We start from the raw sequence: 25888 nt of genomic DNA, 5'->3' as shown, positions 1-25888 counted from the left end.
AATTTGAGATAGGAACAGGTTTGGACACTGGACACTGAGTAGACCAATGTGACTGGACAAACAGGGGCAGGGAAACAATTGGAAATCAAGTCCTGCACGTTTCCCTTAAGCCAATTGTTCTCAGTTTTGGCTATTCATTAAAATCACCTGAGAAGCTTTCTGAAAAACAGACCGTATATGGATCCCATTCCTGGAGATTCTCATTTAATTGGTCTGGGATGAGGCCCAAGCATGTTTGGGTTTTTGTTTGTTTGTTTGTTTCTTGCTCTCTAGGCAATTCTAACATGAGCCAGGGTTGAAAATCATTGTCTAGGCCATCAGAATCCACCAGTGTTATGCAACTGGCATCACGTAAAAGACAGCTTCCAATACTCCTAAATGTTTTGCAACCCAAGTCCCAAATTCTTGGATGTAATGGAGTTAGTATTTTGTAAACCTCAAACCAATGTCCATGTTTTAATTCCTCACTTAGTAGTCTTCTACCTGGAAGGCTGAGCAACGAGGCTTACCGCCACATTGAAGGAGAGGCAGGATATCACCTTAAACAGTGGTATGGGGCTCAAAACTCATGATCCAGATATTCTGACTCTGTGGTTGGAGGTGAAGCTCAGGCATCTGTGTTTCCCAAGCTCTCCTGGCCATTCTAACATTCAGATCCACTCTCAGAACAGAGAGGATACTGAGTTTCCAACCCCCACCCCAAACCAGACCAACTAAATCAGATTCTTGGGGTGGACCAGGCCTGAGTGTTTTGTAAACCTCCCATGGTGACTACAGAGTGCTGCCAAGATTGTTTATCAGATAAAGTGGGGATTCCAGTGTTTTGTATGTTATGGCACACGTAGAAAATTACTCTATTTCATAAGGCACACTGGGGTAAATTAGAAGAAATTTAGGGGCTTGGTATACGAAAATATGGGGCTTGGTTTTAGAAAGTAAATTTTCATTATAATATAATTATGATTTTAAAACATTAGCAATGATTATAAATTTAGAATTTATAAGTAACTTTCAAAAATATTTTCACGAACTCCCTATTGAGTACTATGCTCATTACCTGGGTGATGGGATCACTCGTACCCAAAACCTCAGCATCACACAATATGCCCATGTAACAAACCTGCACATATACTATCTGAGTCTAAAATAAAAATTGAAATTATATTTTTAAAAAATATTTTCACATATTGTAATGCAAGACTGGAGCTTGTGTCTGTGACTAGAACTTCATTATCAGATGTTTTTGTGCCTGAAATAGTTACACACAGTCTTTCCCTGTCCCCCCACCCCACCCCCGAGATGGAGTCTGCTCTGTTACCCAGGCTGGAGTGCAATGGCACAATCTGGGCTCACTGCAACCTCCACCTTCCAGGTTCAAGTGATTCTCCTGCCTCAGCCTCCCGAATAGCTGGGACTACAGGCCTGTGCCACCACACCTGGCTAATTTTTGTATTTTTAGTAAAGACGGCGTTTCACCATGTTGGCCAGGCCAGTTTCAAACTCTTGACCTCAAATGATCCACCCACCTGGGCCTCCCAAAGTGCTGGGATTACAGGCGTGAGCCACTGCACCCATCCTACACACAGTCTTTATCAAGACTTTTTTTAAAGTCTCTTCAAATTCTTAATAATCACTATGAAAAAGACTCTTTTCTATAAGTAGTTGATAAAAAAAAATCAAACCACTTTTACAACTGTTAAAAATGTGAAACAGTTAAAGTAATAAAAATTACAATTATTATTTGTCGATTAAAAATAAAAATTTTAATAAGATTTTAAGGGCCTTCTTTTCTTTCATTGACAAAGATAATGAAATTTATTTTGAAAACGTGAATTGGCAATTCCTACAAAGAAAATAAAATACCTGGAATACAGCTAACAAGGGAACTGAAGGACCTCTTCAAGGAGAACTACAAACCACTGCTCAAGGAAATCAGAGAGGACACAAACATGGAAAAACATTTCATGCTGATGGATAGGAAGAATCAGCATCATGAAACTGGTCATACTGCCCAAAGTTATTTATAGATTCAATGATATTCCCATTAAACTACCATTGACATTCTTCATGGAAATAGAAGAAACTATTTTAAAATTCATATGGAATCGAAAAAGAGCTCATATAGCCAAGACAATCCTAAGCAAAAAGAATAAAGCTGGAGGCATCACACTACTGGACTTCAAACTATACTACAAGGCTACAGTAACCAAAACAGCATGGTACTGGTACAAAAACAGATACATACACCAATGGAACAGAATAGGAAACTCAGAAATAAGACTGTACATCTACAACCATCTGATATTCCACAAATCTAACAAAAACAAGTAATGGAGAAAGGATTCCCTATTTAATAAATGGTGCTGGGGAAACTGGCTAGCCATATGCAGAAAATTGAAACTGGATCTCTTCATTATACCTTATAGAAAAATTAACTCAAGATGGATTAAAGACTTACGTGTAAAACCCCAAACTATTAAAAACCCTAGAAGAAACTCTAGGCCATACCATTCAGAACATAGGCACAGGCAAAGATTTCATGACAAAATCACCAAAAACAATTGCAACAAAGCAAAAATTGACAAATTGGATTTAATTAAACTAAAGAGCTTCTGCACAGCAAAATAAACTATCATCAGAGCAAACAGGCAACCTACAGAGTGGGAGAAAATTTTTGGAACCTATCCATCTGACAATGTTCTAATATCCAGAATCCACAAGGAACTTAAACAAATTTACAAGAAAAAACTAAATAAATAAAAAAGGGTCAAAGGACATGAACAGACACTTCTCAAAAGAAGACATTTATGTAGCCAACAAACATGAAAAAACTCAACATCACTGATCATTAGAGAAATGCAATCAAAACCACGATGTGATACCATCTCACGCCAGTCAGAATGGTGATTATTAAAAAGTCAAGAAACAACAGATGCTGACAAGGTTGTGAATAAATAGGGACATTTTTACACTGTTGGTGGGAACGTAAATTAGTTCAACCATTGTGGAAGTTGGTGTGGTGATTCCTCAAAGACCTAGAATCAGAAATACCATTTGACCCAGCAATCTCATTACTGGGTATATACCCAAAGGAATATAAATCATTCTATTACAAAGACACATGCACACATATGTTCACTGCAGCACTATTCACCATAGCAAAGACATGGAATTAACCCAAATGCCCATCCATGATAGACTGGATAAAGAAAATGTGGTACATATACACTATGGAATACAATGCAGACATAAAAAGGAACAAAATCATGTCTTTTGCAGGGACACGGATGGAGCTAGAAGCCATTATCCTTAGCAAGCTAACACAGGAACAGAAAACCAAACACCACATGTTCTCACTTGTAAGTGGGAGCTGAACAATAGGAAAGCGTGGACACTGGGAAGGGAACAACACACACTGGAGCCTGTTGGGGGTGAGGTTGGGGGAGGGAGAGCATTAGGTAAAATAATTAATGTATGCTCGGCTTAATACCTAGGTGATGGGTTGATAGGTGCAGTAAACCACCATGGTACATGTTTACCTATGTAACAAACCTGCATATCTTGCACATGTACCCCAGAACTTAAAAAAAAAAAAAAAGAAAATGTGAATTGGTATGGATATAAGTCAAATTTTCTCAAACCCAGTATTTTAAACAGTGCTGAAGCTATAAATATGCTCGCATGATTAGAGTAGTAATTCTGCAGCTTGCTTGAGGCCACTCAAAGGGGACAAAAAGAAGATGCCATACCAGGACCCTCAACCATATCCTATTCCCCTCACCCACATTCCTTGGGCTGAGCACTGCACTTCTAGAGCACCCTCAAACAGCTCCACAGATATGATCAGCAGGTTGTTGAAGTACAGCTCCATGTTTTCAGATACTTTCAGTGTCACAGTAGTCACAAATGTTGGCTGTCATGCCATAACCTATTCAGACCGGTTCAAACACTTTATGGGTTCAGGACAAGAGTATAGCTAGAGGCCCCTATACTGGATGTCTAAATTCAAAATTCATAATCAAACTAGTAAGCTGTTACATAAACTGCCTTCTACATCCCTACATTGACAAATATACTTTAATAGAAACAAAAATCTAAAAACATGTGTGAAGCTATGATTTTTATGTCACTGAAAATAAACAAGATATCAAACATAACAATTTAACTATTATCGTACGTGTCTGGCTGTTCCACTGATCTACATCAACCACTGTTCTAATCAGTGGTTGATGTTTGTTGACTACTAAAATAAAGGAATACATAATCTACAAATTGCTATACACTAATTCCACAAAATTTTCTTTCCTTCATTTTGGCAAAAAAATTTTTATGCTATTATAATCAAGATTGTCACATAATTTTTGTTCCTTTAATAGTAACACCAAATTACACAATTATTCCTGAGTCACTGTAGCTCTTAGGTAAGTTGATACTAATTTCAGTTTAGAGAAAACTCACTCCTCAGAGGCAGGAGAAACTGGAATTATCAATAAAATTATTAAAGTAATTAGATTATTATCTTAGGTTTAGAAAGATCTGTAAATTTTAGATAGAATATGCAAACATTATAGTGGGATTACATATGATAAATTATCACTGTCATAGAAAGCTTTACAAACTATTATAATTTCGTTGTATAAATTATCACTTTTCTCATGATTTTCACCATTTTAAAAACAGTAACCAGATTTAATAGAAAGATAAAGAATCAGTATCAGACATTGTACATGTTCGTTCTTCCTATATATAAATTTCAGAGTAATATAAATTTTAACTATTACAAAGTTAATAGTTCTTCATCTGCCACCTATAACTGCTATAAATACCATACCAATTGGTGTATCTCCAGAACCAGAAGACAGAGAAGCAAGAAAAAGTACCCTCCATGTCACTGAGAAATGATTCTTTATTGAGCAGGAATCTCCATATTAAAGCTTTTTGAAAAGAAAGATTTGACAAATTGACTAATTTGCCTCTTCTTTTACCTAAATGCTTCAGTTGTTCAAATATTTCCCACATTCTAAAATAGGGACTAGCTTCAACACTGGCAATGACACAAACCACAAACCTTTAAAGCATGTTTCAGGGACATATATTAAGAGATATTAAAAAAAAAAAGTTTTTCCTTGAGGTCCAGAAGATGTTAGTTGTAAGAACAAATGTTTATGGCTGCATATGTCAGCCCTCAACACCAGATCCTGAGTGACAGAGGTGCCCATGTGCTCTTAAATAAATCTGTCTTTTTGTATTTGTGGTATGTATTATCTTTCAATACAAGGTCTACAGCAGGGATTCCTATGGCTTAGGTCTAAAGATGTTAATAAACCTATTCATGGGACCTTGGGGCATACTTGCTGGGCAATGTTGAGAGAGAGGATACGTTAGGGGGAGAATTGCAGAAATAAAAAGGAGGCCATAGGTAGGATAATAAGGTGTGTGTGTCTTTGCACATATGAGCGTGGCGTGAGCAAGTTTTAATTTCTCATTATTTAAGAGATATAGAAGAATGACATCATCAAGATGGGGGAATAGGAAACCCCAGACCCCATTCCCCCACAGAAACATTAACTAAACAACAATACACAGACAAAAAGTTTTTATGAGAACCTAGAAATCAGTTAGGAAGTCACAATACCCCCAGGCAATCTTAAAGCCAAGAGCAGCTGCACTGAAATGGATAAGAAATTCATTTCATTAACTATGTCAGCCCCTCCCCCAAGCCAGCACATCTCTGGGAGGAAAAGCCCAACATACAGCTTCTTTTGTGACAGGTACAGAAAAGAATGAAACGTATGTTCAAAGTTTCAGCTTTTGGGGGGCTGCCCAAGGAACTGGTTTCTGTCTCACTTGACTCGGAAGATTCATGGGAACTGACATACATTGGATGCCTGGGAACCACAGAGAGCAAAAGAGAGTCAGGGGCTTGTGGCAGTGCCAGAGATCTTGTAATATCACAGATAGAAATTAGCAGGGCTTGTTATCAGGAGTAAGCACCTAGCTGTGGCTTTTTCCCTAGGAAAAAACAGGAGGGTGGTATGTGTGTCCAGCATTCTGCCTTTTCAGGGGGCTTCCTGAGGGACGAGTTTTTGCCTCATCTGATTCAGAGTCCTAATGGGAAACCAACATACCTCATTTGCTTAGGGCCACAGGGACCAAAAAAAAAAAAAACCTAAAAACTCAGTTGCTTGTGGTTGCACCAGAAAACTTATAATACTGCAGATAGACACCAGAGGGAGCAAGAGATTACAAGCTCTGAAAAAAAAACAACTTGCAAACCTCTCTAATTGGGAGAAACCAGAGTAAACACATCTCCAGAAAAGATGTGAGAGGCCCTCACAATCTCTAGCTGAAATAACTGGTGAAGTTATTTCCCTGTATGAAGTCAGTGAGTAAAGACTAGGAGACAGGGCTGTTTTTCAAATGCATGAATACCAACATAGTTACAAGACACATAAAGAAATAGGGAAACATACGCCAATCAAAGGAACAAAATAAATCTCTAGTAACCAACCCTAAAGAAATAGAGGTATATGAAGTACCTGACAAAGAAGTCAAAATAACCATCACAAAGATGTTAGAAAAATGATAAATGAACAAAATGAGAATATCAACAAAGAGAAAAAATTTTAAATAACCAACAGCAATTTTGGAGCTTAAGAACACAACAGCTGAATTGAAAATTTCACTAGAGGGGTTCAACAATAAAAGTGATGAAGCAGAAAAAAAGAATCAACAAACTCAAAAACAGATCATTTCAGATTACCCAGTCAGAAGAACAAAAGGAAAAAAAATGAAAATGAATGATGAAAGTCTAAGGGACTTATGGAACCCTGTCAAGCAGACTAATTACACATTATGCTATTCCAGAAGGAAACGAGAGAAAGAGAGAGAGAGAGATTGAGAATGGTGTAAAGATTATTTGAAGATATAATGGCTGAAATTTTCCCAAATTTGGGGAAGGAAATGGACATACAGATAAAAGAAGCCTAAAGGATCCCAATTAGGATAAACTTGTAAAAGTCTACATTACAATCAAATTGCCAAAAGTCAAAGACAAAGAGAGAATTTTGAAAGCAGCAAGAGGAAAGCTACTCATCACATGAAAAGGATTCTACATAAGAATATCAATGGGTTTCTCAGCAGCAACCTTGCAGGCCAGCAGGAAATGGGAGAATATATTCAAAGTGCGAAAAGTAAAAAAAAAAAGAATACTATATATGGCAAAACTGACATTCAAAAATAAAGCAGAAACACTGAATTTCCCAGATAAAAGCTGAAGGAGTTCCTCACCATTAGACTTGCAGGAAATGCTATAGAGTGTCCTTCAAGTTGAAACAAAAGGATGCTAGACAGCAACACAAAAACATGTGAAAGTATAAAGCTTGCTGATAAAGATAAATGTATAAACAGATACAGAATATTGTAATGGTGGTCCATAAATCACTTTTAATTATAGTATAAGAGTTAACACAAAGTGTGAAGGAGAAAGAAGTTAAAGAGTAGAGTTGTATGTGATTGCAGTTGTTATCAGCTTAAAGTAGATTGTTATAAGTGTTTTATGTAAGCATCATGTTAACTACAAAGAAAATACACATAGAAGATACATAAAGGAAATTAAGAAATGATTCAAAACACGTCACTACCAAAATGACAACACAGAGAAAGAAAAAGAACAAAAAGCTACAAGACAGAAAACAATAAAATGTCAATCTTAAGTCCTTTTCTATAAGTAATTGCTTTAAATGTAAATGGATTAAATTTCCGATCATAAGACATCAAGTGGCTGAATGGATTTTTAAAAATCAAGATCTCACCATATGCTGCCTATGGGAGACTCACTTTAGATTTAAAGACATATGCAGGCTGAAAGAAAAGGATAGAAAAAATATATTCCATGAAAATGGTAACCAAAAGATAGCAGAGGTGGCTATATATATCAGAAAAAATAAGCTTTAAGTCAAAAACTGACACAATAGACAAAAGAGGACATCACATAATTATAAAAGGGGCCAATTCACCAGAAAGATAAGTCAACCATAAATGTATATGCACCCAACATCAGAGCACCCAAATACATGAAGCAAATATTAACAGAACCGAAGGAGAAACAGACAGCAATGCAATCATAGTAGAAGATTTGAACACCTCACTTTCAATTATGGCTAGAACATCCAGACTGAAAATCAGTAAGGAAAGAGCAAACTTGAACAATCCTATAAATCAGATAGATCTAATGGACAGATAAAGAACATTCCACCCAATAGCAGCAGAATCACATGCTTCTCACATTCACATGGACATTCTCCAGTATAGATCACATATTAGGCTACCAAACAAGTATTAGCAAATTGGAAAAGACTGAAATCATACCAATTTCCAACCACAATGGAATGAAAACTAGAGATCAATAACAGAAGGAAAACTGGGAAATTCACAAATACATGAAGTTAATCATATGCTTCTGGACAACCAAGGGACCAAAGAAGCAATTAAAAGGAAAATTAGAACATATCTTAAGACAAATTAAAAACAAAACCACAACATACCAAAACTTATGCAAATAAGCAAAAGTCATACTAAGAAGAAAGTTTATGGTGATAAATGCCTACATTAAAAAAGAAGAAAGATCTCAAATAAATAACCTAACTTTATATCTTAAGGAACTATAAGAACTATAAGGAACAATAAAAGCAAACTAAATCCAAAGTTAGGAGAAATGAAGAAAAAAACAAAGATTATAACAGAAATAACTGAAACAGAGAATAGTAAACAACAGAAAGAAATCAATGAAACTGAGAGTTGGCTTAAGAGATGAACAAAAATGACAAACCTTTAGCTATACTAAGAAAAAAAAAGGGAGACCTAAATAAAATCAAAAATGAAAGAGGAAATATTACAATTGATGCTACATCAATAAAATTAATTATAAGATATAACTAACAAAAATTATATGCCAACAAATTATATGCCTGGAAGAAATGGACATTCCTGAAACATATAACCTACCAAGTCTGAATGCTGAAGAAATAAAAAGAACAAACCTAAACTAGTAAGAATAAACCTATAACTAGTAAGAAAATTGAATCGGTAATTAAAAACCTCAAAGTGGATGGGGTTAGGAAAAAATGGGGAGTTGCTGATCAATGGTCATAGTCTCAGTCATGCAAGATGAGAAAGTTCTAGAGATCTGCTGTACAACAATGTGTGTATAGTTCATAATACTGTGCTGTACACTTAAAAATGGTTAATAAGGTAGATTTTATGTTTTTCAACACAATAAAAAATAAATTTTTAAAGAGAGATATAAACAATACCTACAATCTAAAAGCAGTTAGTTATCTATACTAATCTAGATCGTCCATTCCAACGGTTTTTAAAACTTTAACTAACAGAGGAATCATTTTTCACTTAAAATTTTCCAGTAAACCCAATAACAAAACCATAAAAGTAGAACTGTGTGTGTTGAATTGTATTGGGTGGGAGGGAACCAGAGCTCATCATTTTATAGACACAGAAACTGAGGCCCTGGGAGGAAAATGGATTCACCCTGAAGCACACAGTGAGTTAATGGCATGGCCCTGGCTACAATCCACATCTCCTGGTTCCCAGCTCAGTGTTCTTTGCATTTTCATTAAAGTTCTTGTGCCTAATCTGGAAAACACCCAGATAACCATAAAAGGAAACAGATGAAGGTACCCGCAATTGAGCTATGGAAGGAGAGGGAGTTTTTAAGCCTAATCACCAGCCAATAGATTTCCAGTTTCAATGGTTTTTTAATATCAAAGTTGTTTTCATTATTTATTAATGAACTTTTGTTAACATTATTTATTATTTATTAACATTTATTAAATGAACTTTTGAAATTGCACAGAAACAAAAAACGAGAAAAAATTTATAATTCTACCAACTATATAAACAACTCTTAAGACTCAAATGTGTCTTCTGTCTCTTAAAGAACAGATTGTTGGGTTTTCACCAAATTGTGCTCATTCTGTAGGTTCAATTTTGTCTCATGCTTTTTTCACAATATTATAGCATAAGCATTTTCCATTTGTAAATAACATTTTCTTTCATGGCTACATAATAAGCTCTGAAGTAGTCATGCCATGTAGATTTTTTTCTAAATTTGTTCACCACTTCAAATAATACTAAAATGAACATATATCCGTGTATAGAATGGTTAAACAATGTGTATGGTAGTATACTAGAGGTAGAATTGAGTTTAAGAATTTGAAGATTTTTGTCTGGGCGCAGTGGCTCACGCCTGTAATCCCAGCACTTTGGGAGGCCGAGATGGGTGGATCACGAGGTCAGGAGATCAAGACCATCCTGGCTAACACAGTGAAACCCTGTCTCTACTAAAAAATACAAAAAATTAGCCAGGCGTGGTGGCGCGTGCCTGTAATCCCAGCTACTCGGGAGGCTGAGACAGGAGAATCGCTCGAACCCGGGAGGCGGAGGTTGCAGTGAGCCGAGATCACACCATGGGCTGGGTGACAGAGCAAGACTTCGTCTCAAAAAAAAGAATTTGAAAATTTTTAAGTCTTTTGGTATGCAGCATCAAATCACATATATTTTATTTATGCATAATTACATGAACATTGTTTAAAATTCTGGAAATAGAAATATAGATAAAATAATATTTGCCATTATTTCTCTGACCTAGAGGCAGATACCTATTGAATATCTTGATATAGTCCTTCCCCATCTTTTTGAAAATAAATACATATGTGCACATAGTTACCAAATTGAAACTATTGTGTATGAGTGTGTAATAGTTTGATTTTTTATTACCATGTCAATAATACTTAGAGACCAGATTTTATTTATTAATCACAACATATTATCCCAATCGCACAGCCAAACACACACCCATTTTTCCACCCCTAGTACAGCCACATCCACATGCCCATACCCAAGTAACAGAGAGATTACATACAAGACCACTCCTAATAAGACAACTCTCAAGACACAATCTGGGTTGTAGTTCTCACTGGCTGTCTTCTGAGAAACTGACTCAAGAGTGAATATAGGCAGTTGCAATAGCATTTTTCTAACTGGAAACTTCTACAGAGCTCAACTCAGAATGATATGCCACTGTGCCAGCCACCAGGAACAGTTTTGGGCCCTGAAATATGAATCTCTGCTTTTCATCAGATGTTTCCAAAAGCAGAGTGGTTATGACAGAAACTTTGGCATTAGACTCTCCTGGGTTCCAGCCATAACTATACCTCCTATTGTCTGTGTAACTTGAATTAAATTTACCCCTCTAAGCCTCAGTCTCTCCATCTATAAAAATGAATGACAGTAGCTGCCTCATAGGTTTGAAGTGATGATCAGATGAGACAATGAATGTAAAGTACTCAGCACTGTGTCATTGCAGGCACTTAATTTTAACTGTACTTATTATTTCGAGGAGTTCTGGCAGCAGCTTTCGACTCTCACTCTCACAAATATGACTTTCTCTTTCCTCATTGATCTATTAACAGAAAATATTTTTTGACTGATAATTCCCAAAGCAGTCATTATGGCAATGAATACAGCAGTTCAAAATGTTATCATACTTATCTTATCACAAATGTTATTAATAGCTCAAAGCAGTTGAAATTGGCATTAACTATTTTTAATAAGTAAGTATATTTCAGCACTTAATATTCTCAGGAGCTTTATGTGACAATATTTTCCTCAGTCTTCACAAGGCTGTGAAGTATTATTATTACCGTTTTGCAAATGAGCAAACTGACATGGACACTAAGAAATTTGCTAAAAGTCACACCGGTAGAAGTTGAAGAGCCAGTATTTGAGTCCAAGCCTGTTTTAATCCAAGCCCTAAGCCCCATCCACTGGGCCAGGGATCAGCAAACCTTTTTCTATAAAGGACCAGATAGTAAATATTTTAGGCTTTTCAGGCCTTACGGTCTCCATTATAACTACTCGACTCTACCATTATAGCACAAAAGCAGCTATAAACGATACAGAAATGAAGGGCATGACTATGTCCAATAAACTTTATTATGGGCACTGAAATTTGAATTTTATATTATTTATATGTGTCACAGTATATGACTCTTCTTTTCATTTTCTATCCAACCACTTAAAAAATGTAAAAATCATTCTTAGTTCATGAGCCATATAAAAAATAGTAGGTGGACTATAGATGCATCTACTGGGAGAATACAATGATCAGGAAATGTAGTGATCTCTAGCCACAGTGGACAGTTTTCAGGGGTGCGATGCTACTAGACTCTCCCTCAGGTCTTTTCTGTTATTCTTTTAGCCTGCAACACTCCTGCTACCCGTGCTCCCCAGCATCTGCCTTTATCTTCCACATGCCTTGTCATCCTTCAAACCAAAGTAGCTTCACTGTTACTTCTTGCAGGAAATGCAACAAATCCACCCTTACCGCCACGTCCATACTAAGCGAGGTACCCTTTTCTGCTCTCTCTTAGCACCCTATATGTTCCCATCATAGGATCTATCACAAAGAATTGGGACAACTTGGGTACAAGACTGTCTGCTCCAAGGTCCAGTGCCATAAAGGCAAGCTTCTGTCTTGATGATAAATGTACCCACTTAGTCATTAGCACAGTGTATGGAATATAAGAGAAGTTTAATAAATGTAGGAATGAAGAACAAGTGGGTGAAAGGAAAGTGGGGGAGAGGGAAGAGACAAATGAAAGTTCTTAACTGTAAATACAAGCTCTGAATAGGATAAGGAGAGGTGGAGAGAGTAGGAGAGGAACCTACACCTGGCCATTAGGGAAAAGGTGGAAAATTGCCAAACATGGATGTAGAAACCCTTTTTTTCCACTTCTCATGAGGGGCAGTCCATGATCCCCTGTAAAAGGGTGTGTTCATTATATTGGGACAATGAAGAATAAAGCAAAAACTAGTCTCCTAGACTTGTCCCACCAAGGACCAGAGAAGAGATACTAACTAGAGAATCTGAGTGCCCATGGATTCCTGACTAATTTACATCATGTTCACTGCCAGTGAAATGCAGAGATGGCAATGGCTCAAAAATTAAGATGGCTTCTTTTTAAAATGTTATAACAAATAAAAGAATCCCACTGAGAACACAAAGGAAAAAAGAAATTAAAGAGCCAGGAGGTGGAGGTATGAAGGGGTAGCGACTCTAAAAGCCTTCTTTCGGCTCCATATCAAACAGATTTGCTCTTTTTAGGAGATTATGGAAGCTTGGGTTTGTTCTCCAAAGAACTTCTTTGAAGCAAAGAGTTTAATAATCACACACCGTTAACGTTTCAGATTTGGGGGTTTCTCTTTTTTTTTCTTTTCTTGACTGGGTGCTCTAAGGGAGAGTTTCTTTGAGATGAAAACATGTGGACTAAGAAACACCAGCGGTTCACTCCACTGCTGCCTTGTACTTCCTCTCCCCTCTCTCAAATTCTCTTCCTCACAGGTACAAGGCCTCAGAGAGATGCCAACACCTGCTTCTACCACGAGACTCTTTCAAGGCTCAAACAAAGATTTGACAGGATGTGTTCAGAGTCACACTCCAAACATCTCTTTTATTCATTCACTGAACTCTTGCATCTGCCAAGAAAGGTGACAATCACTAGACAACTGAAGAAGAATCCAAGAAATGCCCAACATTGCCCTCATTGCCTTATTTTCCTTTCCCCATCCCCTGTTGTTTCTGAAGAAGGGGTATTCCTGAATCTACCAGGTTCAAATAGAGCACGAAGTCTCCTCACCGTCATTGGAGAAAAGAGTTGAGCTACGGACCATAAATTCTAAGCCCAAATTTGCCACTAACTTTAAGTAGGCCGTTTGATTTCTCTGGGTACAGGTGGATCCTGTGACATACCATGGAGATTCCCTCCTACCTATTGGGAATATTAGTAGCTGACAGCTCTCAGCTGAAACTCCCTTGCATTTTTTTGATTGCTTGGAAAGAATTGTCCAGCCTGGAGTCTCTTCCTTTTCCCTGAAAATAGCTCTCATTCAATCGCTGGTGATCCATTATAGGAGTACAATATCCTCATCCCCTCGCCCTAATTTGGGACCATTCTGCAATGCCATCCCAGTTTCCACATTTCCTGTAGGATTAGCTAGAACTTCGTCTAGCCATCTCCTCCCTCTGCCCAATTTTCCTTCCTTTACTTACCTGCAGGTGTTGATCCTGACGGTCATCCCAATAAAGTTCTCACACACAGGTCTTCACAGTTCTCATACAAGTCTCAAAGTCTGCTTTCAGAGAACCTACCTGGGACCCTGACCCATAGCTTCCCCATCTATGTAATAAGAGGACTCTACCAGATGACCTCCATTTCTGTCTGTAAACATAAGTGAAGTACAATGATCCAACTGCCAGGTCTATAACACAATCAGCAGAAGCAGCAGCAGCAGGGACTCACATGCATCTGCATGCAATTGAATTACCTGATTCAGAACACCTTTCAAACACTGTGAAACAATCAGTGAAGCAGCAGAGACACCAAAAATTGGGGTCTCTAAGTTGGAACCCTATCTCTGTCACTAACTTGCTCAGTGACTCCAGGTAATTCTCTCTACTGGGCTTCATTTTCTTAAATACAAAATAAGAGGCTTTATCATATTTCTCCCCCTCTCTTCATTTTAGATGAATTTATATGATTTCTGCTTTGAAAAGAAAAAAAGTTCATTTTTGGAAAAATCATTTTGTCATTCACCATGAACCAAAAGCTCACATTAAGCATTTCATTATTCATGACCCTGCACAGCACCCTCTTCAGTCCTTGCCCTTAGGGAATGTGTGGCCTAAGGCTGGTTGACCTGTACTGGGAGTCACGAATGAGGCAGACTCTCTAGATCAATGTGCCACTCATCCACAAAGGAGAAAGCTGCTATAATTTACAAGGTTATCACATATTCAAAGAATAACTAAAAGGAAATAGAAACTAACATACATTGAGCACTGGCTAAGTGCCTTTCACAGACTTTTGTCCTCTTATGTGGATTATAGTTCATTTACTTCTGACAACAGTCCCTGAAAGTCTGCCATCACCATCCCCATTTCAGATGAAGCCTGCAGAGAGGGTGTGACAACCTGGAGTCAAGCCGCGAGCATGAGGAAGAACCAAGGCTAGAAGCCCAGCGTGGTTCTGTCACACCGTAACGTACTTGCCTGCTCCTCTATCTGTCTCCTCGGTGAGAGTTGGGAGCTCCTTGAGGGCAGCCTTTATTCCTTTCTTCTTCATATCCTGAACACCTAGTGTGATGGCAAGTACCTGTTACTAAATACATGTTTATAACATTACTTAATTAAGGTCTCTTGACTTCTCCTGTTGCTATTTCTATCACACTATCATGCAATCGGCCTTGCTACTTTGCCTCCCTCCAAATTTTTCTAAAACGTATTCATCTTGAGATAGACAGAAGATCAATCTCAAACAACAAACATGCAGCTTATTACGGTCTCCCAACTTAAATGGTGGTATGAGTCATTTGGCCCCGTTGGGATTTAATAGCTGGCTGACAAGCCTCAGCACTGTCAATGTGCATGAGATTGGCTCACTTGGGCCAGCTGGGCAAGGGTTTCCATTGATTATTCCTAAAAACCCATTATGCTTTTGAAAGCCATTTCATTTTAAGATGGTTTAAATACATCCTTCTTATCATTTTTAAGCATGCCCACAAAAAGCATCCTAAAGATATTTGATCATTCAATTACACTAAATGAGGCCAATGTATATGCTGCTGCCTCAGAGGTTATCATGCTTAATAAAACACACTTTATAAACCCCATAAAGGCTGTAATTAAATTTACAAACAGCCTTCCCCACAACTTTAACAAAAGATGTCTGAATGGTGTGTGTGTGTGTGTGTGTGCATGTGTGTGTGTGTGTGTGTGTGTGTGTGTGTGTGTGTTTTAAAGTGTCCTGTTCCATAAGGATTATAGCTCCCCTGCTGTTTGGAAAAGACAATTTCACTTGTAACACTAATAACTTGAGCAGGGGAGAAGCTGGCCTGGTGAATGGAATGCACTTCACTGCACATCTTGGCTCAGCTAGAAATCGGAAACAGATGGTCCTTGCGGCTGGTTTCCCACTCGAGCCCGCTCACTGCCAGCCTGTGGTCTTCTGTGGGCTGCTGCTGGCAGTCTGTGACTTGAACATAGTAGGACAGTGGCAAAAGAAATCAAATCTTTTCCAATGAGCAGCAAGTTATAATGAAATTTGACAGACCTGACATTCTATACCCAACATCTAGTTAGAATATATTAACCTTTAGTTTTCTTAAGCGCCTTGCATAGAAGTTGTGCATATACTTATTAGAGGGTTATGTTGTATATGGTTTTTTTTTCCCCCTTTTCTTTCTTTTTTAACAGGGGGCAGAGGGTTTAGTCCAATCTTGGGTGGCAGCCGGTTAACAGAAAATGCAGAGAAAGTAAAAGTCAAAGAATTTCTAAATGGAAATGAGGCACAAGATCTGCCGCCAAGAAGAAAACCGATTCTTTGCAGGACATTGTGGGTGAGTTTCTGCCAAAAATAAATTATCAATATTTTCCTTGCAAAATACGGATAGATTGATTGAGCAATAAATATATATCCATATCCACGTATATGTATATATACCAGATCAAAAATCTGAGCAATCCCTGGGCCAATTAATAAAATGGATGGGGCTGTCTGGACATTCTGGCAATTTCTTCAATTCTGCCCTTTTCAGCTTTGCAGCATTCACTTCTGCCATACAGTGAGTAAACCATGCCAGGTGACTTGGAATGCTGGTTTCTTTAAGTCACCACACTCACACCCAGTAATGACGTGTACCTGGGCAGAGGATTTTGCTGCCTTCATCAAAAAAGGATAAATCTCCCACCAAAGACCGTCACACTTTTCTGAGCTTTGGAGGAACTAGACTTTCTATCCTTTTATGTTGATTCTTCTTTTTATCCCAACACTTAACGTGTGAATACATCTTAACTCGAAGGTTTAGACGGTGATGGCCTGAACACCATCTTAGGATTTTCCACCTGATTAAGGTTAGAGGAAAGATCTAGGTGTTAATAGTAGTTAATGCCTCCTAATAGAGCTTTTACTTTCTGTTCTATTCTTTTCTTTCTTTTTAATCTTGGATACCTATTGCTCTAAACTGAACATTTCTGCAGCTTCAGCAACAGGGTACATTTCTAATTTCATGTTTTCCATGAGCCTGGTGATTCAAGGCCATACATATCTGTTAAGCTCAACATTCAACTCTACATAAGAAATAAAAAATATCCAAGGCAGGAAGATCACTTGAGACCAGGGGTTCAAGATCAGCCTCGGTAACAAAGCAAGCCCCCGTCTCTCTTAAAAAAAAAAAAAAAATCAATTAGCCAGGTGTGGTGGTGCACAACTGCGGTCCCAGCTACTTGGGAGGCTGAGTTGAGCCCAGGAGTTCCAGGCCACTGTACTCCAGCCTGGGTGACAGATAAATCTTATCTCCAAAAAAATGAATAAAAAATAAAAATTATCTTCTGAGAACAAGCTGGTTGGAATAGCAAAAGCATGGGCTTTTCATTACACAGACATAGGGTTGAATCTTGCCTCTTGTTCTTTAACGTGTGTCTTTAGTCAAGACTCTTACCTTTTTGACCCTGATCTGCAAGTTAAAAATCGTTAATAACAACCTCCTATGGTTGTTGTGAAGGTTAAACGACATATCATACCCAAAAGTGTGTTTAAAAACTGTATGACATGTAGTAGGTGCTAAATCCTGTTACTTCTCTCCTTTTTTGGTTCAGGAGGCAACACCAGAGTGGTGAAGCTCTGAAGTCATCATTCCAAGGCTTGAATCCTCCTTCCATCACTAACTCTGGAGCCCTAAGCAGGTCACTTTACCTCTTGGAGTCTGTTATCCTGTTTGTAAAATGGAGTTAATAATAGGTCCTACCTCATAAGGACTCACACGGAAAAAACACACACACACACACACACGCACACACATAAAGATCTTAGTGCCTGGCTAAGAGGAAACACTCAGTAAACGTGAGCTACTACGTACGAAATCAAATTGCTCTTCTCCTAGACTTTCAAATTTCCAATGGTCCTAGAAACAGAGCTTGAAAAGAAAGACAAAATAAGTTTTAGTGCCTGCATCACATATGTTGCTATTAAATGGGTGAATAAATGAATGAAAGACACATTTTCATCAAAGACAAATAATAATACAGTCAGTTGATGCAAAGTAGTACTAATGGATGGTGCATATAAGGAAGGCAGCAGGGCACCAAAGGTGTTAGGGGTCACTGTGAGCTGGCGTCCTCAGGAGGGTGTTACCTTGGAAAGGGAGATCATGTCCAAGGACAGCAATAGCTTGAGCCAAGGTAAAAGGCAAGGCTGTGTAAATAGAAGAATGCAAATTTCAAAGTGGCTAATGTCCTGCGCCTTTTTATTCTCATTCTCTAACTATGTAGGGAGCCCCTACTCTGCCCAGCACTGTGCTTGGCCTTATAGCTACTCAGATGGGCAAGATACAGTCCCTGCCCTTAAGAATCTCAAGGTCCTTTGGGAGGCTGAGGTGGGCGGATCACGAGGTCAGGAGATCGAGACCATCCTGGCTAACACGGTGAAACCCTGTCTCTACTAAAAATAAAAATAAAATAAAATAAATTAGCCGGGCATGGTGGCGGGTGCCTGTAGTCCCAGCTACTCAGGAGACTGAGGCAGGAAAATGGCGTGAACCCAGGAGGCAAAGCTTGCAGTGAGCCGAGATTGGGCCACTGCACTCCAGCCTGGGCAACAGAGCAAGACTCTGTCTCAAAAAAAAAAAAAAGGATCTCAAGGTCCAGGAGGGAAAACAGACTAGGAGGCAGATGATTCCAGAAGAGGGTGCTAATAGCTGCAATGGAGCAAGGCACAGGTTATTATGAAAGAACAGAGGGAAGGGATCCAACTGACCCTCAAAGCACAGGAGCAGAAGGGGGAAGAAAGAGGGCTTCCCTCAATAGAGGAATAATAGTAACAAGACATCAACAACAGCACAATAACTTCAGTTAAGCACTCATTACATATCAGGGACTATGTACCCTATGCATTTCTTTGCTTCTAACTACACTACACACACACATACACACACACATGCACACTTAACTATTATTATCTTCATTTTCCTGATTATGATAGGACACAGAATCAGAGTGGTTAAGTAACCTGGGAGAGGTCACACAGTAACCAAGAGAGCCTAGATATGGACAACTAGATTGCAGAAGCAGTGCTCTCAATCTCCCTACGACCCAACCTCTGAAAATCATGAATATTCCATATCATATCTCCTTTTAGCAATATATAACAGAAACCAAAACCTCTCCTTGGCGTTGCTATTGTACACCTGTTGACAGCAGAGTCTTCAAGGCCTTTATCCGAATGCACTGCAGCAATGACACAGATGGAAATGCACCATCCTCTGAGATTTCCTGGGTTCTTCCCATTCAGCAAAAGGGGATAGCTGATTAGGGGAGCACTGGCCATGATGACCTGAATGAGGCTGGAAAGTGACTTGCACTTTGCCTGAGGCTTCATGTTATAAGGAGACAATTCCCTTTCTAATGCTTCCCCATTGTCACCAGGAAATAGTCCTCATCACCTGACTCCCTATCTAGGGGGATTCCCACTTCTTATAAAATACACTGAAAGGAAATATGAAAGGCCAAATTTTGATGGGCTTATTTCTTTATGAGAGCGCTGTTTTTGCCTTGGATTCATTCATGTGCAGTGGGAAGAAGGATTCAAATGACAAGAGTTAAATTCAAAACATGTAGCCGCTTTCTGTTATATTTTTTTTCTAACTGAAGGCAAACCATTTAGATGTTTGTTTCCAAAAAGGCATCTGTCAGCAATCAAAGGGGAAAAATGCATAAAGCAAATGCAATTGTTTGGAGTAGCATTTCCTGGATCATGTTAAATGCTTGAATTGCTCCCCATTATGCTCACCAAATAATTTTATTTCCCACAATAATTGCAATATTTAACATGTTTTATTTAATCTTGTTTTAAGGCTATTAACAAAGGGCCACACTGTGAAAAGATTGATTGCTGCATGGGAAGGACAGCTTCCACCAGCCTCTTAGAGAACAATGATAAAGTTAAATGCACCTAATTGTTCTGGATTTAAAATACTATTATCCAATAATATTTATCATTTTTTTGTTCAAACTATGTGCCCTCTCCTGCAAAATCTTCCCAGCTATTCTATCACTCACAGAGTGAAATCTGGACTCCAGTTTACCTTGTGCTCCATTCATTCATAAATAATGGGCATGCATAGGGTGTTCTGAGTCTCAAAAATGCAGCGACTCAGACAAGAAACAGCTCCAACTTCAGAGGTTGCTGCAGAATAAACTCAGAAACTGTAAAACTGTGGACCCACAAGTCCAAGATGTCCATGTGCCTGTACGCCCTGGGAGAAAGCAGAGGAGACCCTAAAACAGGGAAATTTTGTTTTGTCTGCTTGTCAGAGGCAAGTAGGAATGGATGAAGTAGAATCAGAGGTTGGTTGATTCAAAGACAGAATCCTACTTCATTTCTTTTCTTCTTCTTTTTTTTTTTCCTCCTTTTTTTGTTTGGTTGATGATATTTTACATTTTATATAGAATTTCCAACTTTTTTCCTTATCTTTCTCTAAATGATAAACTTAAGAAAAACGAAGTAATTTTAATGATGCTGCAGTTACACATGGCAATAAACGTTTTCATTGGCAAGCTCAGGGCAAGTTTCTGGTAGTATGTCCATTGTATTCGTTGGACAAAAGCTAATAACATTTCCTGTGCTACTGCAGACTCTTCTTCTGAAAAGACAGGTGACACCAAGGTAATAAAGTATACAAAGATACTTCCTAAGAGTGATGACAATATTTACATTTGATAATAATTCTGGCTATCGCCTCTCACCCCAATTTTATTAGAAGAAATCCCATTACAATAAGGAATGAGAAAGAAAAAAAAATGCCATATTTGTTGTATTTGTAGTTCATTCCTAGAAGCAGTCTGTGCATCATGCTTTAAGTTAGAAATATTTTTGGTGCAACATGATAAAATTTGCTTTAATACAGTTATTTTTGTCAAAACAGCATGCTAAATGGTTAAAATAATACCTACTAAGGAAGAGATCAGAAATAGGAAAGCAAAATGCACCAAATTTACCTCTTTGGAACTTAAAATATGCTCTGAATAAGTTATTCAGTCAAAAATATGACCAGAACCAAAAATCCACTGGATAATTAGGCAGTAAATGCACAACTTTTTAAATAATCACAGTTCAACAGCCCTGAGAAATAGTGATGGACAATTCTCCCATATTCTGGAGTACATATTTTGAAGGCCCATAGCAGAGAAAACTGTAGGTTCTTGGAGCTCAAAGGATCCCTTATATTCAGAAAAAATTAGGATGTGTTTGGTGCACATCCACAAAAATTAGGACGTGTTTGGTACCCTGATAAAGGTATTTCTACAGTTCCTAGTGTCACACAATTTGAAAGAATATAATGAATACAAGTCATTCTCTCTGCTTCTTTCTCCCTCTTAGTCCTAAGTAAAATGACTTGAAATGAAGCAATTGTCTGGACTTTTTCTCACTTTAAAAAAATTATTTTTACAACCATTCTTATTGGTAGGTCCATGTTGTGGTTTACTTTTCCACACTAAAGAGAGGATGTGTGGTTAAAAACCCCTATGAAGAAGATGGCTAGGTTACAGTAAGGAAATCAGAAGTGACTTCCTCTGATTAAGGAAGAGTTCATGTCAAGTTTAGCCTGAATCGTGCTAAACCGAATTGATAATGACTGATTGCTTTGTTTACAAAGAATGGAAAAGTCCAAAATTAATTTATTTAAAAAGACACCAAAAAACATCGGTGGTGCCTAGCCCAGCATAGGTTAGAACTTGTAAAATATCAGTAATGTATTTATTTACTCACATAAAAACATATATCTAAACACAATGCCAGCCAAACCAAAAATCAAGAGACTTGAATGCTGCCATCTCTTGTTTATCTTCCTTCATGACTAAATTAACTAATGAGTTAATTTTAAAAAAATAAAGTAAGGAAAGAGAAATATTTTTTTCCTGGAAATTTTTTTTAACTCCTTGGAAAACCTGTTCAGTTGTTCCCAGATTTAGTTTGAGACTTTTCCAACAGAGATGTGTAAGACAGCAAAACTGAACTAAACATTTTTTTTAAATGCACAGCTCACGTTCTTGAGAAAAGTGGCTGTGAAAAACAGATACTGAATCAGACTTAAAGTCGAAGAAGGGGGGGTGAATAGGGGGGAAAAAGCCCAAAACATTGCATGATAGTCTCTAAGCAGTTCCATCTGTCAAGCAGAAATTTTAGGCTAATAGCCTGTGGCGATCTCCCTCCGCAGTCCACTACCTGCCTTTGTCCTATTAAATCTCTTTATTCTCCTTAAAAAAAAAAAAAAAAAAAAAAGAGGGGGGGATTGGTTGTTGGAAGGAAAGGAAAAACCCCGCAGACCAAAATCATCTGAGTGATGAAGCCCTAATTTTAACCACCTCCCTTTGATGTGTAGCAGTGGGCTCTTGTTTTTTAAAAAGGAGAGAGGAGAAGACAGTGCTAGGAGCAGAAGACTTTTCATCTCCACTTCACCTTGCCACTGGGTCTGTGAGAGATTGGTTCATTGTCAAGGAGATTTTTTTTTTTACCCATGATTCCATATGGTATGGACCGGACTACATGTTGCCCCACATGCCACTGCAAATGTTTTCTCAATTAGGTGTCTTATCTCCCGTGAGTTAGCATCAGATGAAGCTTGCTGACAGCGTAATGGCAGGGAAAGCTTCCGACGGCTCCATCAAATGGCAGCTCTGCTACGACATCTCGGCCAGAACTTGGTGGATGGTGAGTTGGCAGCCGGGGCTGCTTTTTTTTTTTTTTTTTTTTTTTCCTTTTCTACTTTCCCTCCCTCTTTGACAAAATGTCCCAGACCTCACATTCATCAAACTCACATTTGATTTTTTTCACACTATTCAGTGAGGCAGCCTCACACTGCTGCCTCTTGCCATCCTCTCTCTGCCACTCTGCGACTTGAGTTCCCAGGAATGCTTGCCCTCATTTTCCATGGGACAGTATTTGGAGTTTTCTATTTTTTTTTTTATTCTTTTTTAAAGAGTATCAGTTGTAAGGTGGAGGTGGATATTTTAGCCAAGTCAGTATTGGGGGAAAAAGTGAAACATTCGTCCCGGCCCTCAGGTTTTGCCCCCTCTCTCCAGTTTCACATCCCCCTTACTTTTGTTTACAGGGACTATGGGGTGTATGGTTTTCTCTGGCTGTGGTATTTTCTGAGGATGCGTGTTGGGCACTAGGGAGAAGCAACCTCTGAGTGAATTCTAGTCCTGGCCAATTAACTGGATTGCCTAAAGTCACCTGTGAGAGAACTCCGGGTCCCCACTCCGTATTTTCCATCAGCTCTCATCTAACTTTTCTCCGTTTATGTCAGAGCAGGTTTTCCGTCTCTTAGGCATTCTAGCTCTGAGTGGAAAAGACCCGCACACTCTATCTTTTAGTTACTCTGGATATAAATAAAGTTTGAATAAAGTTCTGCCATGTAGCAGCAGAATGAGTTAACTCACATGTCATGGTCAACCAGGACAGACAACCTTTGACATCTTGGATCTATAAGAGGTAGAGTGAGTTGGGAGGATGCACAATAGCTCATTGTCACAGGAGATGCAAGTCCCGTGAGGAAGAGAGTCCTCAAATCATTACTGCCCTCGTTAGGGTGGTGTCCGTTAAGGATTAATTTGTTAGCAGTGCATTTCTAGTTTTCCGTAATTATTATTCTTGCGGCAAGCGTGAATTCTTCCAGGGAGTGAAAAAAAAGTTTGCTGCCAGGACAATGAATGTATTATCCGTTCCTAACTGGACCGTGAACTTCAGCTCATTTCACATAGATATCAGTTTAAGAAAAAAACAGAGAGAGAGAGAGAGATGTTGAAGGGGGAGACTGGCAAATGGAATTACAAAACAGGGCATGGTCGGTTTCACTGTATGATCTGCAGAAAGAGTTCTCTTTTCCCCTTCCTGGACCAATGGTGGTATCATTTTGGCAAGTTTTAGGAATTCGGAGGACTGAGAGACTGTTAAAAGTGAGCTACCGCAGGATTCTACCCGGCTGCTTCTTGGGATGCAGTATGTCCATCCTAAGGACTCTTGAGTTAAAGTGGTTGTGGGTATGTGTGCACATGTGTGTTTTAACTTGTAATTTCTTAACTAGACATTAGAAACTTTACCAGTAATTTCAGGACAATGTTACATGCAGCTTTTAGCTAATTAGACTAACAGTAGACTATCCACTTTGACCCTGAACTTTTGTTCAGGGCACTTATTTTCCCATTAGAGTTTTTGCCAGCAAGAACAAAGTTTACTTGTGTATGCTATGATGTTGCCTATTGCTTCACTTTATACAGCTTGTTAAACATTAGAAATGAATATACTGATTGGTTTCGCAATTATTTTCTAAGTTGTAAGCTTTTTAAAAAAAAAACTGCGTGCTGATGTCATATTCTGGGTGAAACATTTTACTTCCTTGTATTTCAAGAGCTCATAGATTTTATAGACTGTTACTTTTTATGGCAAATTGTGTCATCTCTCTCTCTTTTTTTTTTTTCTTGCAAAGATCACCAAATGCTTCTCTTTTTTTAACTTGGAAAACTGTAATTTCTTTTTTGTAAAGTTTACTTGGAAGTTGCTTTTCATTTAAAATTATTTTACAGATGTTTTACCGCCGGGAATATAACATATAAAAGTGGTGGAAACATTTAGCAATGCAGTTGCCTAAAAATAAACAATGTGGAAAGCTCACATGCTGCTGTTTAGGCTGCATACTACAGGGAAGTTTCTCTCAACTTCAGTGCTTCTAGATCTTTGCTTTGAAAAGGAGTGAGAAATCAGAGCGCTCTCTAAAGAAGTTATACAAGTTATCATAGGGAATAAATCAATTTGTTTCTTTCCCTCAAAGGTGACCAAATACATGGCATTTCAGATCTGTCAGTTACCAATAATTCTAATGTAAATTTCCCATTATTGATGAGAAATTGAGGACTTTGATGAAGGAGGAGGGAACTAATTAAAATAATACAAATTTCACATTTTCTCTTAGATCTCTTTCCTTGAATAACATGCTCTCCCTCTCCCTCCATTCACCCACCTCGCTATCCCAAACAATTTCCCCAGCTGAAAGAAAAATTTAAACTTCCCTCTGGCTGATATAGTTATTTAACCAAAGGACAGTACAAGATCGGAGTTTCACACTAAAGGCAAATAAAGCTTTAAAATTACCTCATGCGTCATCTGGCTGCACAGACTCCGGGCTCATAGTGGGAACCTCCGGCTTGGTCCTCCCAGCATACAAAGGCAACTCAGTGAATGCCCCCTCCGCCCGTGGAGACGCGGCCTCAGCTGCCAGCGACGGGATATGCAATTTTGCTTTTTAATGAATCGTAAACAATTTGTATGGCAAATGAGTTTGTTTGTTTTAGTTTGGGGGCATATGTTGTACCAGGTTGTAGACGGTCATTACCTACTCCAGAATTTTAGGTGAGAATGGGTAGAGCTCTGGATCATTTTTATTTTTCTAAATAATAAAGACACACTAGGATGAAAGAAACTGGTTAATAAAAGACTGAGAATAACAACCTCTCTTCTCCTTCCCTCTCTCCCCTCTTTTCCTCTCTATCCCCACCCCCTCTCATAACTCACTCAGGCTTACAGTAGGGCTTTAGCTACACTTTTTGATAACTAACTGGAAATAATCGGTTGACTCGATTAATTTTTAATTTTTTTAGGTATACATTTTAACTTTGTCTTTAAAAGACTACTTTTGTTTAAGAAACAGTTATTTTAAAATATATAATACGGAGAAGTGCCATCTCTGTCCTCCATTACTT

General features: G+C 38.2%; 1 long non-coding RNA gene across 2 annotated transcripts in view; it reads right to left on the bottom strand.

Annotated features, from left to right (window-relative positions):
• Window positions 1-25421, bottom strand: part of LOC116457347 (uncharacterized) — a 200448-nt gene extending 175027 nt beyond the window's left edge. For both annotated transcript variants that reach the window (XR_004245002.2, XR_004245004.2), the window contains exon 1: window positions 25281-25421. This is a non-coding gene — a long non-coding RNA (uncharacterized LOC116457347). The remainder of the gene's footprint in view (window positions 1-25280) is intronic.
• Between the last annotated feature and the right edge of the window lie 467 nt (window positions 25422-25888).

Source organism: Hylobates moloch, unplaced genomic scaffold, assembly GCF_009828535.3.
Source record: "Hylobates moloch isolate HMO894 unplaced genomic scaffold, HMol_V3 SCAFFOLD_18, whole genome shotgun sequence".
NCBI classification, from domain to species: domain Eukaryota; kingdom Metazoa; phylum Chordata; class Mammalia; order Primates; family Hylobatidae; genus Hylobates; species Hylobates moloch.
Note: the sequence above shows the minus strand (reverse complement) of the source record. Positions and strands in the feature narration are given on the sequence as shown.